The following is a 6,000-nucleotide window of genomic DNA, read 5'->3' on the forward strand; positions in this document are numbered from 1 at the left end:
CCCCACTAGAACCATTGTTACTCATTTGGGCCATTGTTGCTGTTACTGTAGCTGTTACAGCAGCTATTAGTGCGGCATTTTCCGTTGTTGGAGGCGGTGGTGGTGGAGGTATCGTGCCCGACCTGGGTCTTAGGTTTGGACGAGGAGGCATCGCGCAACCAAGAAATAAAAATAAATGATTATAAGTTTTGGTGGTTGAGAGTTGAATGATAATGAGTTAACTATCTTTAATAGTTCGAGAATTTGGTTTGACCAACACAGGGTTTTGAGTTTGATACACAAATGGAGTTTAAATAACAATAAAGAAACTCATGAACTCGAATGAAATGCATAGAATTAACACACAAAAGAGATATGTCCTATATATATTAAACAAATGGTTGTGTTACATCCGAAGTTAGAAAATTGTCACCTTTCTAAAGGTCTCCGATTACAGGAAGTTAAAGAGGGTAAGACTTTTAGCCGATGGTCCTATTCTATATCAAAATTTTGGGATTTTGGCAAGCACTACTTGCGACGTAGGTTGCGCTTGGAGCTTGACTCTGCATCCGATTGCTTTGCTTCCATAAGACGCCTAGTGAAGGCGGCTTGTTGTTCCCTCATCTCGTAGAGGGCTGCAATCATTTGTGATTGGAATGCATCGGTTTGGAGTTGGGCGTTATCATGTGCTCTGTCCAGCCTATGGATGTTGGAAGTGTGAACCTGTACTTCCACGTTGACTTCACGAATCCGGTTAGCTTGAACCCCAGATTGATAGGACTGGTTGGCTAGCTTGCCCACCATGACTGGGAGTGCTTGATCGGCTGAACCTCCGCCGCAAACATCGAAGAAGTCTCGACACATGCCGTAGGGAGGACGTATCCATTGTTGCTGGATCCAATGGTGGAGGTGACTTCCCCAAACAGGAGTCGGTCCCTGGAAGTTCCTCCTAATAGCGGGAGGTTGAGCGGCTGGAGGGTCGACTACTTCTGGTTCTGAGTCCGTCCCAGAGTCATCCCCTCCCCCCAACTCAATAGGTTCTTCATCCTCTTTGGGATCTTCTTCGATCCATCCCCCGTTACCTTGGTTGGGGTAGTAAGGGTCGTCGGGGTGATGAAATCCAGCCATTAAGTCTATACGTGAATAGGGTTATGGGGATTGAATAAAATTATGAAACATGTAAAACTAAACATGTCGATTAAACTATTGTATGCACCAAATACTCCTATAGTATTTTAAATATGTATGTTTGATACTAGTGTTTGTTTTGGAACATTTTGACTTGTTGCTCACGACGAACATTCCTCGACACACGTTAGTCCAATCTCAGATAAATATAGTTGATCGGGCTATATTCTCCCCAAATCTGATTACATATGTCGAGGCCTAATTGCGGTGTCCAACTCGTCTTAATACTTCTTGACTCTTGTATAGTTCTAACCATGAAAATATATTGTTGTAAGCATGTATTTGTACTTTTACGACCCAAAATAATCTAAATTAAATGAAACGAGGTTTTAGGTGTAAAAAAAATGTTTTGATAGAGAGTTTTAGTTCCTTATGCATTTATAGTTTGTATGTCTTATGTGGTTCGATATAATTAGTTCACTATAAACAATGCTCTAATACCAATCTGTCACACCCCCAAACCAGAACGACGGAATCGTTCGAGGGCGGATGACTTCATGTAGTATCGTAACAATTGAATACATAGTAAAGAAAGCAATATAACCATCACATATATAATTTAAAAGTTTACATTGTTTAAAGGTACTTGTTTCAAAAGAAAATTACAATATGATGTTTAAAATGAAATTAAACAAACGCCTTAGTGTCCCTTCTTCAAAAGCTGTAGTTTTATCTGTATTACTGAATCCTTGAGAAATAAAAGTAGTTTTGAAAGAGTAGATCAGCATTTAAGCTGGTGAGTTCATAAGTATTTAGTGACAATGTTTATATGAAAAAGAATGAAAATGGTTTGTTCATGTTGATTGTTCCAAAACTGTAATTGCAATAGTGCTATTCATGCCTAAACTAGTAGTTTTATGTGTAAATCATTAAGGAATTTGACAAACCCCGTAAATCAATGTGTTTTTAATACTCCATGTGAGTTTTATAACCATGCTATTTGACCAGGATGACTATAACAACGTTCTTCAAGCGTTGGAAAGTTATGACGTTTGTCACCCCAGGCCTGTCGGCCTAGTTGTACCTAACAACTTAGGTGCAGGATTGTCAATCCCGTATAGATCTATACACAAGTATCACGCTCCCCTACAAGGGATTATGGTATATAATATAGGACTTAAAATGCATACTCGAAAGTACGTGAAATGTCTCACAAAATTTAGTATAAAATAGAATTACGTATGAAAATGTCCATTTGTTCTTGTATATGAGAATATCTCTTTGATGTAGTGTTCTTAGTATGTAAATGTTCATGATTTCCTCGTAAACTATACCTATTATAGTTTTTCAAAATGTGTTTCGTTCGTATAGTAAACCCTAGTGTAATGCTCACTCATTATGTAAAGTATAACACGTAAAGTGACTTGACTGATCACATATACCTAATGTAAAAATGGAGCATTTGATTTGCATATATATATATATATATATATATATATATATATATATATATATATATATATATATATATATATATATATATATATATATATATATAAACACGTTTTATTTCCACAAGACAAGGTGTTATTGAAAATATATATTTCATACGAGAATACTCTTGTAGTAGTTTATGAATCACATATTATTACTTAGATAAAAAGTTTATATAGTGACTTGTTAAGTTATGCACGATAATAACCATGTGTTTTACTTGCATCCCCAACTAATATTGTATAAAAAGCATTTATCAAACATTTAAAAGTGTAGTTTATAGGGGTATGAACTCACTTGAAAGATCGAAGAAGGCGAGATGAAAACCGAGCAGAACTTTGACTCGAGAAAGCGGATTTTCTCGGGAATCTCAGGAATCTCGAGAGCACAGACGACCTTCGGGGCTTGAGTATGGAAACCGGGGTTTCGGGATATCACGTGCACGGAAAACAAGGCAAAAATGCATGAAAGATGAGTGGAAATGATCATTTTCCCCGGAACCCTCGCATTCCTTTTATAGGTGCTGGGAACCGCCTCGGTACGCTGGGTGTATGCGTACATCATGCATGACCGCATCCTCGACTGCCTCGGAGCTCGGATGGGACCGGGCATAGCCTCGCATAGGGCGCGACGTGGACGATCCGAGGCTTAGTCCTCGAGTACACTGGGCGTACGCTGTTACGCTGGGCGTAACTCGGATTGGCCCGGTGACTCCCCTTCGGATAATACCGAAATTTGATTTAAATTTATATTTTTATTATTTAGTAAACTTCAAAAATTCATATCTTCTTCATACGAACTTCGTTTTCAACGTTCTTTATATCCACGCGTAGGTAACTCTTCTTCTTTGTAACTTATGGAACTAATTAAGGTTACACATTTTAATGATTTAAGGAAGTGACTCTTGAGCCTCCATAACTTGAGGACAAGTTATGGAGTCATAAAACCATTTAATGAGTACAAGACTCTTCAGTTTTGTAACCATTGCCAACTTTTATGAGTTTTAAGAAACTTTCATGTGACTTTTCATGTAACTTGAGGACAAGTAACACAAACACATTTTAGAATCAATTCTTAGATTAAAATGGATCAAAGACACATAAACAATCAACCTTTTCTATTAATCTAAGCAACTCATATGAACAAGATAATTGGAATCAAACTTTTTCATGTAATTAGCATAACACTTAAACTAATACAAAACATGAATCTATTGACAATTATCTTTGAAATTGGATTAGTATGAACATTACCACATCAAAAAATAAGTTTGTAAGTCCAAAAACAGCTTAGGTTAATGTTCCTAGTCCAATTCCAGCCAAAATAGTCGAATATATGCTGTCTGGGGGTCCAACTCGTCGAGTGCATGAAAAAACGTGACGAGTTGGTTGCTTTTTGCCTTGGACTCGGGGAGTCCATCAGTGGACTCGGCAAGTCTACTGTGCAGACAGCACCAAGATTCAATTTTTAAGCAGTTTAAGGAAGTATAACAAGAAAACAAGCCTAGGCTCTAATACTACTGTTGGGTTTTGACCATTCTAACACTCCTAAGTGTACATGCAACCCTAAATACCTTGGATCTACTTTTTCTCTATTATACATGCAAATATGAACATTCCAAGGTATTCATCCTAACTAGCATAATAACGTTGATTCATATGAATATATCAAGTTAGAATTACATACCTCTTTGATGTAGAATGACTTCATGAAGCTTGAGTGCCTAGTGCCCCATGTGTGACACATCAAATGGTTCACACAACATCATATGCACTTGGAGAGACTTGAGAGAATATACACACTTCATGAAAATTGGCTAGCCCTTTCTCTCACACATAGTGTCCGATTTTGTCAACAATAAGATGCTTATATAGTTAGTGACAATTAGGATGAACCCTAATTGTCATGGATTTCCATTTCCTTGGATCCATGGGTTCAAATATACCATGGAGAATCCATGGATCATCTTATGGGTTTTAAGCCCAACTTGACAATCCATGAAGCATTAGCCCCTATACAAGTATGGATGATTTACAAAATCAACCCATATATTTAATTAGTCTTTTTTTGATCATTTAATTAATTCTAGATTAATTCTTGATCAGTACTAATTAAATAATCTTATTAATATATTAGAACTTATAATATATTAACCAACCTTAAGTGTTATTTCTCTCATTTTAGTCTATCCAAATGCATGATGCCATGCAACCCAAATGGACCATGTCGGGTCGGGTTATGTTTTACCAACTATAGTTATGGACTTAGACATTAATCCAACAATTTTTGGACATTGACTTCGAGGGTGAAGTCGGATTCTAGTAGGGGAGAATTGTAACATCCCAATCTAGGTATACCTTGTAACCCTTGGTCTTTTGAGTACTTGTTAATTTTAATCCCTTTATGAGAAAAGGTGGTGAATGAGTACATGGGGCGTTTGTGAGTGTACGCTCAGCGTACTCATATGTGTGCATTTGACATGGTAGCCACCTAGTATGTTGGGCGTACCAGAGGGTATGATGGGCGTACTAGGCCCGGAATGAAAACCCTAATTTAGGGTGAGTCCCCTATATAAAGGTTATGATGGCCTCATTCGTGGGCACCATTCTCAGACAACAAACCCTCTTGTGCCCTAACCTTCGTTCTTAGAGGTTGTGAGTGCATTTGAGAGTCTTTGAGAGTCTTTGTGTGTTCTTATAGTGAAGAAGTTTTGGAGAAGAAGAAGTGAGATTCCAGGACCTTGGATCAGATCATATATGGGTTGGGAGCTTCATATAGAGGTATAAAGCTTTAAGATTTCTCTCTCTTTTTTTGTGCATCATAGTAGAGTAGTTTATGATTTTTGTCCCAAAAGTTGGAGACTTAATGAGATATTGAGCTCCAGAGACTATGATCAACCCCTTTGAGTGTGTTTAGTGGAGTAATGTCATAAAAATCCAATCTTGGACGTTGGAATCAAGCCATGCATGAGTTATGAGCTTTTTGAGATAAGAAAGTGAGTGCTTTGGGTGTTTGTGACCACATCAGCCATGCAAATGCTTAAAGTCGCTGACTTTATGGAGTAAGAGCTATTAGGGAGTCCAGATATGTGATATAAGCCAAGGTCTTAACTGATTAAGACCAAATGAGTGAGAAGAGTGAAACGGGGACGTACGTTGGGCGTAATCCCAATACACAAAGTATAGGGATCGAGCATCCCCGATGCATGCATGACAGCAGAGTACGCCCAGCTTAGAGAGCTGGTACGCACAACGTACTCTCTGCCGTTGACTTTTGGTTGACTTTTAGGGTTTGGTCAATTTGTGGATTATTAAGGCCATTGAGGGGTCAAATGGTCTTTTACCCTTCTATGAATTTGTAGAAGGGTTAGTTTAGCTTATTGAGAGCCGTGGTTAATTA

The sequence above is a fragment of the Lactuca sativa genome, chromosome 4, assembly GCF_002870075.4.
Source record: "Lactuca sativa cultivar Salinas chromosome 4, Lsat_Salinas_v11, whole genome shotgun sequence".
Lineage (NCBI taxonomy): Eukaryota > Viridiplantae > Streptophyta > Magnoliopsida > Asterales > Asteraceae > Lactuca > Lactuca sativa.